The sequence below is a fragment of the Balearica regulorum genome, chromosome 8, assembly GCF_011004875.1.
Source record: "Balearica regulorum gibbericeps isolate bBalReg1 chromosome 8, bBalReg1.pri, whole genome shotgun sequence".
Classification (NCBI taxonomy): Eukaryota; Metazoa; Chordata; class Aves; order Gruiformes; family Gruidae; genus Balearica; species Balearica regulorum.
In genome coordinates, this window is record NC_046191.1 from 2,070,506 (window position 1) to 2,084,424 (window position 13,919).

The 13,919-nt window shown below is 42.3% G+C and overlaps 1 protein-coding gene across 6 annotated transcripts in view; it reads right to left on the bottom strand.

The window, feature by feature from the left end:
* Positions 1–13,919, bottom strand: part of MIER1 (MIER1 transcriptional regulator) — a 42,633-nt gene that overhangs the window by 23,900 nt on the left and 4,814 nt on the right. The gene's annotated exons all lie outside the window — the stretch shown is intronic.

Genomic DNA, 13,919 nt, shown 5'->3' on the forward strand with positions numbered 1-13,919 from the left:
TCATCTGATACAAAGAAAGTCACTGCATATAATATATTTATAAACAAAGCCCCACAAACATGCTGAAGCAATTTAAGGTAAATAGTATTAATTTTCTCCTTTATGTATCAACATTGCTGCACTATTTCAGCAAGAGTAATTGGAAGAACTGCCCATTTTGTGATGCAATAATTGGAGTTGATGAAGGTATAAAATAAAGCAAACCAATTCATTCTGAAAATAGTACTACAATTCCACAATCAGCTTAGTATGGCATAAATCAGTGCTATTGCCACGTGGGGCAATGCTACTTTCTCTCCATCTCTATCTGCTCATTTCCAATTCCTCCTTTATGCTGATACAAAACTAAAAACTAACAGTAGTGATAGGTTAGTTTTTAATAGATCCAGCTCTGATCTAACCCCATGTACTAAATCCCCTCTTCCACAACCAAGGTATATGCGAGTGGAAGCATAGGTTAATTAGTCTTATTTGAAACTGCATGCTACGCAATACACAAACTCCCTGTTTCTATTTAGATTAAGGTACACATTTTTAAAAGGAAACCACAAATCACAATGAGAATTCTTCATAGAACAAAAGGAAAAAGTAATTTAATCTCTAACCCAGCTGTGAGGAAAAAAAAACAACCAACCAACAATTATTTTGCAAGCCAGACTTTCTTCCCAAGTCCATTTATAACACAAATTAATATGATCACAGACTACAAAACAAATATATTTTTTTGAAATATAGGGAAAAAAAAAGAAGAGACTCCGACAACAATCTTTATGTAAGAGACATCCTTTTGCCTACCATATTTGATAATCAGAACCACAATTATAATCAGAATGAGTGTCGTCTTTCATGAAATTCTGTTCTCCTTTGCTTATAACTTTGCCAATCTTTAACCTCCTGGGATGAAATTTGCATGTCAGACATGCACACCTCATTTGTTTTGAAAATTCAAGCAAATGTTTCAACTATTTTCAGGAACAGACCTAATTAAGTGTTTTTTTCAAAGTTAGAAAGACTGACTTTTCTCCCCAGAGAGCTGCAGTACCCCTTTCCCTGCCACCTTCTGGACACAGAGATATTGTTTGGTAGCACAGATATCGTTACATTACATAATATACAAAGCTGTCTCTGTGAAAAACTGCCCGCCGAGAAATAATTTGGAAAACTTTAATTTGCACATTCACAATAGATACTTGTGTGTATAGTATACATAATACTGTATCTAGGTTGTACTCCTACTAGGATTTCAAAATCTGTATACCCAGAATTACATGCAAAACTAAACCTAGATACTAAGTTAGAAACTGGTAAATTTAAACTGAAGTAAAAACTTGTACTGTTATTATGAGATTTTCTAAAGCACTTTCCTTCTCCATAACTTCATCTCATAAGGCCAAGCACTCACTTTCAAAAGCCACTTCCACCCAAAACACGTGGCCTAGCTATGCAGCGAAGTAAAAACTAAAGTAAAAAGAAATTCTGTGTAATTTTGAAGTCCTTTTACATTAGCAGCTCTTAAAAGTGAGAGGAAATACATCTTCTTAGGAATCACTGACCAAAATTCACTTATGTGTCTGCCGACTTTTTACCAGAGTCTACAATGTACAAAGGGAAACTCAAAATATATTTGCCGGTGTCAAGCAGAAAGCAGTATATACAGGTAAAAACACATCTTCATTATTTGCCTGAAGGGTGGATAGAAGATACAACAGACAAGAAGTTTTGCTCTCCTAACGTTGTAGAGCTCAAAGAAAATATAGAAAATATAAACTGTCTTCAGATGGAGACACTATAGTCTATTTCCCCCATACTTACTAACAACCAAATACGGTTTTAGGTTATGCGCAATATCACTGCTGACCTGCAAGAAATAGCTTTTTAGGCAGTATTAGCTCTAAAAGGCAGCACTGTACAAAGAATCCAAGAGAAATTATATCTGCACAATTAAGTAGACTGAAACTCATGGGAAGTGGGTAAGCACTAAAAAGATTTTTGAGAAATGTTGCACAATGCCATAGTAAGTTTCGCTAATGACTACCGTTTAAAAATCTTTCTTTGCAAAGCTTAACAAATTCCAGTGTACAGTATTACTAGCATATACTGAGCTAAAGTTGAATATCATCAGGCAGCAATGACTGATCTCTATTTGGTATGGGTTTTTTGTCTGATAAACTTGCAGAACTGGGTAATGCATAATAGGTAACACACAATTATTATTGCAAATTAATGAAGTCTTAGCGTATTGATTTGCAGCAATCACAGGTGGGAAATCAAACAAATTCAAACTGTTTCTAGCAGACAACGCTGAGAATAAGGTAGACGATACTGCATGCTCAGCCCAGAAAGACAGACATCACTCAGAAGTAACTTAGAAAGTTTTAAAATAAAGACTAAGTCTACTTGCAATTCACCAGGGCAGCGCAGAGACGCTGCTGCACGGTCTGCAGGTTGTGCAGAAGTCAAGATGCAGCTTCCCCATCCTCGTTACATCGCAGCCTCTGCCAGGGTATGCAGTCTTCTGCAAATACACCCAGCCTCAACCGAGACCAGGAAGCAAGCTGTGGAGATGCCATCCTCACGCAAGGGTCCCTGGAACCCCAGGATTCCCTTTCAACAAAGTACTGACCATGTGCAGTAGTATCAGGATACTTTGCATCCAGCTATCTGCAACATTCAAATAATGACTCATCGTTACAACATAGACTGCTCTCACCAAAATCGAATGACTTGAATACCAAGTAGCTCTGAGATGGAAAAAGGAAAGCAGAACCAGGGCTGGTAAAGATAAGAAGGAAAAAAAGTATCCCCGTGACATATGATGAAATATTATTCCAGAAATGACTGCCCTCATAAGAGCAGAGAGCTGGATTTAATGTCCTAGAAAACCCTGAAAATAATCTATTCTGAGGGATAAAACACGTTACTTAGTAAACAATAAATACTGCAAATGTCATCTTCAAGCTCTTCTTTCTGCCCAGCCATTAAAACACATCATTATGGGATGGCTTTTACACAAACAAACGCTCCTGCTGATAAAAAAAAAACCACCAAACTTCTTTCCAACATACAACCCACACTTACTCGTGGCCAGTTTCTCTCTAACCTGGTACTAGCACTATTGTTAAGGTTAAATAACCACTCCCTACTTCCACGGTTATTTTTTGATGTAACAGAGGCATTTGGGGGGGGCCACTCAGTTGAGAAACAATTTATGCATTTATAGATCAGTAGTGCTAGTCTCAGCTTTGCAGTGGTAATCCACTGGGGAATTCTGGCTGGCCCGCGCACGGGGCAGGTGGAAGCTCTCCTTGCCGATTCATCTGCTGGAAAGAAAGTTCTGGGGAAAGGCCTCAAGTCAGAAGGAAAGGAAGGAAGAAAAAAGAGTATATAAACCAGGGATAACGGGAGCATCAGGGAGCCATGCTTCTAAAACTGAAGAAATCAGGATAGCCAGTGAGAAGAGGCTCATGGTATAATTATGGTTTTGTCCAGAAAAATAACTGTGACTTAAAGCACAAGAGCACTTGTAGAAAAGCAAAAATGGGTTTCTTTACAGCACCACCAGATAGGGTAGGGCTTCCGAGGGAAATGTGAATTTCAAGCAAACAGAATCCAGCACGGTGTAACGGCAGTTCTGCCCTCAAGGGAGGGGAAAACCCCAACCCCAAAAGCACAGCTTTGCTTTCAGCCCGTTAAGGATTTGCTAACAGCCAGACAGACCTGTAGGAGGCCTCTTGATCCATGAGCCTTGTGTAAACGGGAACCACCAACTCCCCACCTCAACGAAAGAACAGGTTTCCTACAGTGAACTCCTCAACAAGCAGAACAGGGTCTGCTCTAACCTCTGCCCTGAAGCCATGCAGCATCCTTCAGATTCGTATATACCTTGCACGGTTTTATGCATGTGTGCACGTGCATGCATTTTTATGTGATTTATATATAAATATATAAATGTTGGAGCCTGTTGTTTCAGTCCTACTTGAAGTTTCCATTGCCCTTTACAAGTTTTCAGGATGGAAAAGGCACCATCCCCATCTTCAAGGATAAGGATCCAAAAAACTCCTGGCTGGACAGCCCTACCCGCAGGCAGGTAACAGAGCAAACACGAAGGACAAGGAGGGGACAGGACCAGTCAGCATGGATTTACAAAAGGGGAATTATGCCTGGCCAGCCAGAGAGCCTTCCTCGATGAGAAAATTGGCATGGTGGATAAAGGGAGCACAGGGGATGGATGCTGCCTGTCTTTACTTCAGCAAGGCGTTCCATGCCACCTCCCCTAACACCCTCACAAACTGATGAAGTGAGCCTGGACAAACAGGGATGCGGATGGAAAACTGGCTGAACAGCCCAGCTCAAAGGGTTGTGACCAGCGGCAGAGCCCAGCTGGAGGTCAGTGCCAGGGCAGAGCCCAGGAGTTGAGGCTGTCCAACATCTTCATTAGAGACCTGGACAATGGGACAGAGCACGTTCTCAGTGTGTTTGCAGCTGACACGACATTGGGAGGAGTGGTGGATACAGCAGATGAGTGTGCTGCTAGTCAGAGGGATCTCAACAGGCTGCAGAGACAGGCCAGCAGGAACCTCATGAAGTTCAACAGAGAAAGGCAAAGTCCTTCACCTGTGGGGATATCACCTCCTAGTCCAGGCACCTATAACAGATTGCTCAGAATCTTATCCAGTCAGGTTTTATATACCCCAAGGACAGAGACTCCTCAACCTCCATGGACAACCTGATCTAGTTTCTGATCACCCTTAAAATAAAAAGTTTTTGCTCTCATGAGACCCCCCTGCATCCAGCTCTGGGGTCCCCAGGACAAGAAGGACATGGAGCTGGTGGAGCGAGTCCAGAGGAGGCCACGGAGATGATCCGAGGGCTGGAGCACCTCTGCTATGGAGACAGGCTGAGAGAGTTGGGGTGGTTCAGCCTGGAGAAGAGAAGGCTGCGGGGAGACCTCAGAGCCCCTTCCAGTCCCTGCAGGGGCTCCAGGAAAGCTGGAGAGGGGCTGGTGACAAGGGCAGGGAGTGACAGGCCAAGGGGAATGGCCTGAAGCTGCAGGAGGGGAGATGGAGATGGGATGGGAGGCAGAAATCCTTCCCTGTGAGGGTGCTGAGGCCCTGGCACAGGGTGCCCCGAGAAGCTGTGGCTGCCCCTGGCTCCCTGGCAGTGTTGAAGGGCAGGTTGGATGGGGCTTTGGGCAACCTGGGCTAGTGGAGGGTGTCCCTGCCCATGGCAGGGGTGGCACTGGATGGGCTGGGAGGTCCCTTCCAACCCAAACCAGTCTGTGATTCTATGATTAACTGGAATTTCCTGATTTTCAATGTGAGCCCTTTGCCTCTTGTCCTGTCCCTGGACACCACCGAGAGGAGCCTGGCTCCCTCATTTCTACTCCCCCCTCAGACATCCATACCCAAGCATAAGATCCCCCCTGAGCACTCTCCAGGCTGAACAGCTCTCCCAGCACTTCCTCACATCTCAGGTGCTCTAGACCCTCAGGCATCTTTGTGGCCTTTGCTGGACTCACTCAAGTCTGTCACTGTCTCTCTCGTCCTGAGAGAAACCGAGCACTCCAGATGGGTCTCCCCAGGGCTGAGCAGAGGGGCAGGCTCACCTCCCTTGACCCACTGGCAGTGCTCTGAACACAGCCCAGGGTGCTGGAGGACTTCTTTGTCGCAGGTGCTCATGGCCAACTTGGTGCCCACCAGGACCCACAGGTTCTTATCCACAGAGCTGTACTGTGTCCACTCCTGGGCTCTCCACTTTCAAGAGAGACATAGACAGAATGAAGCAACTTCAGCAAGGGGCCCCAAAGATGACTGAGGGACTGGATCATCTGATGTAGGAGGAGAGGCTGAGAGAGCCGGGCCTGTTCAACCTGGAGAAGGGATGGCTCAGGAGGAGTTGATCCATGTGCATGAATATCTAATGGAAAGGTGTACAGAAGACTAAGCCAGTCTCTTCTCAATGGCATCCAGAGACAAGAGTCAACAGGCACAAACTGGAATACATTTAAATGTAAGGAAAAGCTTTTTTCACTGTAAGAGTGAAACTTGGAACACATTGCCTCGAGAGGTTGAGGTGTCTGCACTAGAGGTACACAAAACCAGGCTGGCAATGGTCCTGGGCAACCTGCTGTAGCTGACCCAGCTCTGAGCAAGGGGTTGGTCTTGGTTATCTCCAGGTGTTCCTTCCAACTTCAACAGTTCTATAACTAAATGCTACAATATATACTGCAATGGAGTCTACCACAATGAAGCATTTTCTTGTTGAATGGACACAAAAAGACTCATGAAAGTCAAGCATGCTTTAAGAAACAAAGTCCAGCTTTCAGTATTCTGAAATAGTCTGGAGAAGGCATGACAGCTCAAGCAAGCAAGTGGGCTTCCCTACAGGCTGAAATACTGCTAAAGCAATCGCCTCCTTCACAGCTCCAAAAGCGTTGCTAAAATACCGCAGCGTCTCTGGAGTTCAGAATGATACCCCTGACTTTTAAACAATTCCAAAATATATAGCCAGTACAATCCTAGTCTATGGAAGGAAAAAAATACAAACCCCAAACTAGAAAACCTGCAAAACCCCAATTACCTGCAGAAACTTTAAGTCCCTTCCAGGCTACCTCACAGAATTCATACATGCCTTGAGAGGTTCTAGTTCATTCTTTGCCACAGACTACATAGGCAGCTGCTAGGAGAACAGCCTCTGGGTCTCCATTCCTTTCTTCTAAGCTTTGCCTACCATTATCTACCTAGTCTCTCCTAGTTTGTGAATTATCATCCCTGCATTTCATATGTTTCTAGTCTAAGTGATGCATTGTCAATCATTTTCTGCCTTCTATTTCTAGCTAGATGCAGTGTCACGTTACCTCTCATCTATATTAATGGCCAGCTGCTGCCAAAAGTAGTAGTCTGACCTCTGCCCACCACTCCATGTGCTTCTGCCACTTGTGCCAGGTCCAGCAATTGGGAAGCTGCAGCATGTGCTGGTTCAGCAAACCAATCTCAAAGAAAACTAACACTACTTTTCCATTCTATCAGTGAGCCAAAGTACTTGATCTCGGGCCTTTGCAATTGCCAGACATGCTGCAAACCATCTAGGGCATGAGTTTTAAGCTAGACACACAGAGAAGGGTGCACAGCAGGCGACCAGGAGTAACCCCTTCAGTGACAATCTGTTAGCATTACACATAAGGTGAAAGAGCATCCTATGATTAAATAGTTGTTTCAAGACAATTACTGCAATGCTTGATTCTCAGTCCTATTTTCTTGCCTCCAAGTGATCGCGACTCTGGACAGGGCAGAATAGATGGCTTTGAGGGCGCTTGCTTATGAAAATTTCCTGGCAGTAGTCACAGATCATATGGCTAGACTGGTATCATCAGATCTTAAGTCCTAAGCTATAGTACATCAATATAACAGCAATTTCTGTGAAAAAGGACAACCCTGTATTTCCGTGGCTTTTCATTTTCTGCTGCAGCAATTCGCAGAGAAGTACAAAGCACTTTTTTTGCCTCAAGGGCACTCATGGGAAAAAAGAGCTGCTACCTATAAAAAGATAATGGTATCCAAGGCCCAGTAGAGAAAAACTATGGGATACTTATAATATATGGGCTGACACACTCAAATTGTTCTATGCACAGCACCATCAGAAAAAACAGTGAACGTTTGTCGTGGGTTCAAAAGAATGAAAAATCATTCATGAACTCCTAACTCATGGACAACAAGGAAAAAAACTCGAGCAACCAAGGGAATCTTGCTGTACGGATATACCGTTGAGCACACCTGTTAATGCTCCAGATGAGCAACTTGAAGGAAATACCAGTTCTGAGATACAAAGAATACAAACCTCATGGTAAAGAGAAAAAAGAAACAACACTGAGCAACAAAACATCAGGCTTGGGTGGCACTAAAAGAATCTGTCCCTGTTTTTATTCCAGACTTGGGAAAGACATGCAGAGTAGATGTTTTCAGAAGGTTAGTGACACTTGCAGCAACAACCGAGCCAAAAGATCATATCCAATACATATGGGAATAAATGGAACTGAAGTTGGCCAGTCTCTTTCAGACATCATTGGACTGTCAAGCGTTGACCCTAGCAGACAAATATCAGACAGAAAACCACCTAAATCTACAGTGTTACTCTGACAACAAAAAATCACTGACTTTGGGATGTCTGTATTACTATAATTTGTGATGGAAGTTAAATGGTAAAACTGAATTGGCATCATGACACGTTTATTTAACGCAGACAGCCTTCTGGAGACATCAATTTTGCACAGCTTATTTTTGAACCCTCTACTTCAGAAGCAGAGGTACACTTCCAGGCAATGCCCATTTCTGCACGCTGGCAGGAGATTTTCATGTCTTATTCCAATGCTTCATAGCTGCTTGGACTGGAAATGTGATACTCCAAAACGTGAAAACTGTGGAAGTAATGCACTGAGTTTTCTCTCTTTATATTTCTCCTGCAGCCTGCAAAGAAACACCAGAACAGAACTGACAGGACACTACACAGTTTCACTTCTACCTATGAAACCACTGTTGTAATTGCTAACATCTTTCATGCTGTTTAATATAATAGATTAATAATGAAACATCCTAAAATTAGCACTATTTGCAGTCTCTACAAGACAATGACAAATATATATTCTGTTCAAATTTACTCAGTTATCTTTAATAGCTCCTTAAATGTTACCTAAACATTTAAAAACTAAGATTAAATTGTGTCTATATCGATAGCAATAAGCCTGACAAATTCATCAAGTTGACGCTCAGCTCTTTTGAGTTCAGTTACAGGAAAATACCAAAGTTAACTTCTGGGTTGCAGTGGTTTGCTTTAGCAACATCTGGGGCACAGAAAACTTTAATATTGAACTAGCAACCAAACTTAAAATTGCAGCAGTGTTACCTGTTTTATAACAACACAAAGACTGAAGCATGAGTACCAGGTAAAGAATACATGTAATTACCTCACAAGTGACGCTGAAGTCACATACGTGCATACTAAAGCTACATTTCACTAAGCAGACTAATTAAAAGTAAACTACCCATATGCAAGTAGTAATACATATACTGTTCATAAGTCACATTTATTCCCAAAATGCGGATATTCTATTACATGAATAATATTTGAAGACTGCATGAAAAATGAAGTTTTGAATACACAAGGTTTAGAAACTAACTTTGTACACCCTGAAGTTCAAATTATTTGAGAACAGGAGCTCATCAGCTAAAAGGTTTTGTAAGACTCATGCCTGAACTGTTGGAGTCTTAAGAAGTTACTGCAGCAGCCATTTAATAAACTCTCCAGTGAGCTAAGCTAAATGATGGCCTGGAGAAAATGACTAGTTAAAATGGCAAAGAACATCCTTTACTCAGGAGGGCATGTGTCCCTTTTCATAAACAGGTATTTCAGTAGAAGGCTTACAGTGCCAGCCTTCCCCTCTCTCCCTGTGCTTATATCTAAATAACTTAAGTGTCAGAGAATGGTTTGCCTTATTTTTACCTTGGGAAGAAAAAAGCAACATATTGAAGTAAGAATTAACAAAAAAATAAATTACTGCTGCCTCTCATTTAATGGTTTTCCATGTGAACACTTCTACAGTCAAAACTACAGTGACATCCAAGCCTTTCTGCACATGAAATGGAAGCTTTTATATACATGGATTTTCTTTTTTAATTTGGTTGCTAGATGAGAAAATTCTTGTATTTCCAGACCACAAAGATCAAGTGCAATGTTTCAACTCACAGATCTCAAACATGTACATCTAAGCCTTGAAACTACCACCTTAGCAAAGGTCCCCTGACTTGGCCATTCCCTTCCTAGACTTGATTCCACTTAAGAGTTTATAAAGTCAACTTTTTCCCCCCATGAGGGCAGCCAAGCATTAGAACAGGTTGCCCAGTCTCTTTCCTTGGAGGTTTTTAAGACCAGACTGGAGACAGGCCTGAGCAAGCTGGTCAGACCTCAGAGCAGACCCTGCTGTGCACAGAAGGTTGGACCAGAGACCTCCTGAGGTCCCTTCCACCCCTAAATTATCTCATAATCCTGAGTTTTGAGATTTTGCAGGTAGCCCTGAAAAAACTACTTACTTGTTCACTTCCTTTTCTCTGCCTGCTTCTTCTGAGAAAAATATTGGGTAAGGTTTAGTTCTGTTTATTACTATGTAACCAAAAAACCCTCCCCAAAACCAAAACAAAACAAATTTAGCCTCAGTTTTTCTGGAGAAACTGCCTGATCAGCTTCAGAGTGCTTAACTAGCAAGAACCACAGGTTGTGTTTTAATACAGCTGACTCGGTCCTGTATCAATCTACCTAAATCTCTTCACCAGGAAAAAACTGGAAAGGGGATGCAGATGATACACAGTATTTCACAGGGGGATATTGTTAATGTGGATCTTTCAGATATTTGGTTGCAACATGGCTCCCTAAATCTGCAGTGGCACACCTGAGGGGAAGCAAACTGCAGCCCTTCTTAAGTAGCTTTGTTTTGCCAATCAAGTCACTGTATTACCTGGGGACATCTTCAATACTGTAAATACTAGGGAAAATTCTTAACTAGAAAGGTCTTTCAACTGCACTGCTAACAAAAGTAGCGGCTGCTACTTTAAAAATAAAAAAAAACAAACAAAAAAAGAAAAAAGCAGTGATTGAGGGGAACACAGAAGGCTGAAGGATGTCAGGTGATGACTGTCCCTAGGGTGACTTAACTTTCTCCAGCCTGTTATCTGCTCCACACTTGTCAGAGGTTATCGTGCCACAGCAGGAGCAACAAAGCAAAAGTGCACCCAAAGCGAATCTGTACGAACTTACAGGCTTCCAAAGCGTGACGCTGTCATCCTTTCCTTTCTGCCATGCTTGCTGTAGGAGTAGCTGTCAGCAAGAGGAAACAGCACCTTCAAAGTCCAGGGGGACAACACAGCAGGACAGATAGATGACAGTGATGTAAGAGCATCAGGGCAGCTTCCAATCACCCCTTAGAAGAACTTGAGGGACTAACTACGTCGCCAGCCTGAACACTCACACCCGAGGCGAGCGCAGATCTCTGCGGGTAGTACTGAAGAGCAGATGCAGCTACGTTTTTCAGGGTTCCGAGTCAAGAGCAGAGAGCACACACTTTAGGGTGGTAAAAGCAGCTTCTGTCCCATGGCTCATGACCATGCTGCTGCTGAATCATCTGCTGAAATCACAGGCTAACTTAACATATTTACAGTAAAGTGGAACCGATTCTCATTCTCCTTTGAGCAGAGTAGATTACTGGAACCAGGAACCACCAGTTGCATCCCAGGGTAGTCCCCTCTGCTCCAAGAACCAACGTGCAATGATTTACCCAGAGGACTGAGTCCTCAGCAAAACCAGATGAGTGCTGATGCTACAAGGCTAACTGAGGAAGGCTGCTTGACAGAGGAAGCTGCAGCCAACGGGGAACGCCTTGGTTGACAGGACATGATGCTCACTAGAACTACAACTAGAACTTCACCAAGAGAACTTCCATTTTCAAGGAGTATTACAAAGCATGACCACAACAGTTAATTGGAATACCATCTCTGTCTTATCTGAAGCACATACTTTCAACCAGACATTTTCTAACTATTTATTGTTCATTTCCATTACAAATACAGCAACAGCCTCAGCTTCTTGTAATATTCTGAAATTTATTGCTAAGAAAAACTGGAAGTCTATGGAATAACCATATACTACCATAGGGTTTCAGAGGAAACCAGATACAGTCATATGCCAAGCACCACAAGAAAACATTCTTATGTACAATTTGTAACATGAACGGATTAGTGGTGAAATATTAATACAGACTGGGGCTTCTGGCCAGAAAAAGCTCAAAAATAAACTGAACTTTTCAATAACTCCACTGTCTACCCAAAATCCCTCCACTGCATTAGAAAGACCTCTAAGTCCCAAGCAGTAAGCCCACAAACATCAATATTCTATCAAACACAAGGAAAGTCCACAAAACTCTTCTATTACAACAGAAAAAAAAACCAACCCACTCTTTCCCAAGATTAGAAATGCAGAATGCTAAATGCTATTGTTTTCCCTTCAATAGCTTGTCAGAAAAATTGAGGGAATACAATCAGTGACTATAACCAACCACTCTGGAGTTTACACCCTCACCAAGGAAGTGAGAGAACTGAATTCCCAGATCTACATTAGGTTCACAGATACGTCTGAAGTATTCTTCAAAAACTGCTCCAAAATGAAACAACAACAAAAAAAAGACAATTAGTTAAAGCTAAGATCAAATGAGGAAAAAAAAATAAATGTGCTGAACAGGATAGATTGATGTGAATCACCAATTTTAATCATGATTTAGATCAGTCGGCAGGAAACCTTGATTTAATCTATTTTGACCTTATTTTGTATGCAGGCGTTACTCAAAAGCTCTGTCCTCCCAGACTGTTAAAACATCTCAATTTGCAAACACATTAGTGGTCGTGTTAACTTTACTTTACTACTGCTTCCTACAGGGGAGGCTATTACTCATCTATGCATATGGTTTTAAAGTGATAGCATAGCTTAATAAAAATACAAAGATTAAGAACGTAAAAAAGGTTATGAGGAATGGTTATTAGATCATCTATTTCTTAAACATTATGTCCTGAAATTGTTTCAAGCTGCATATGAAATCTAGAATTCAACTAAATTCACAAAGTTTAAAACTCTTCAACTGAAAAGAAGCATAACATTCAGGAAAAAAGAAGGAAAATTTTAGCAGACATTAAGAATTTAAAGATGACTTATTAAAGCAGTGCCACACACAGTTAATAAACTGATTTTCTGGTCAAAAGCAACTAAACTTTCAGAAATCCAGACAATACTAAAGTGCACTCAAAGAAATCAGGTTGAGTCAGTTTAACCATCCACTGATACAAAAGAGAAGTGGTCCTGCTCCTCTCCAAGACACACACGCTCCTGTTTCTTCCCATACCTGCCCGACACCTTAGGATGCCAATTCAAATTTTTAACCCCACAGAAATTTACTCTGCAGAAGGAAAAACTGCATTTCTTATTCCAGCAGTTTAGAAAGCTGAATAACCTCACTGAGGGGCAAGAAACACTAGGAGCTGGCATGAAGGTGGTCAACTGCCTGCTCAAGAGCTGGGACAAACAGGATTGTACTTTTCAGCAACAGTACGGGTGAAGAGCTTCCTGCTCTCAGAGCCAGAGCCACACACGACAAGGATACTGACTGAGGAGAAGCTGAGTCAATCTCATAGCTCGACATTTTTGGAAGGAGGAATACATCATCCTCCCGCAGATCCCCAACAACTGGTTCTGCTGTCCTGTGCCACCCCTCACACTAGCTCGAGTCTCTGTTGGATATTCCCATTAGCTGATACAACTGGTTACCCTACAGGGAACTTTTCACTTCTAAGCCAGCAAGCTGAAGCAACCCCCAGTAGAAGTTCAGGGAGCATCTACACAGAAGCAGCCGAAGGAGCAGGATCTCCTCTTTCAGGTAGCTAGGAGCTGTTAAGACCACCTCAGTTGTTGTCTACCCCCCCACCCAACTCATAATTAAAATCAGCTTGAAATTTAAATCAACATCAGGGATACTACGTCCCTACCTCTCCAACTTCACCTCTGACCACACATGACCACCCTCTTTCCCAGGCAGCAGTCGTAGTACTTCTCTTATTCTGCAGCCAGTTAGTAAAAAAAACAAACCCAAAAAACCCAACCAAAAACCCCATAACAAACAACCCCAAAAAGCAACTCATCTTTTTCCCATTAGTTTGGCCTGTTTAGTATCCTGGCGAGCGCCTGTTGCAAGCTGACTGGTGCATCCTATCATGGAACAAAATAAAGTAACAGCAGGAACTCAGCACTTCTGGAAATTACAGTAGGTATTTAGCTGCCTATCTTTTCAACACAAAAGTCTGACCCCAGCTCTTCAAGTTTTTGGAATCAGA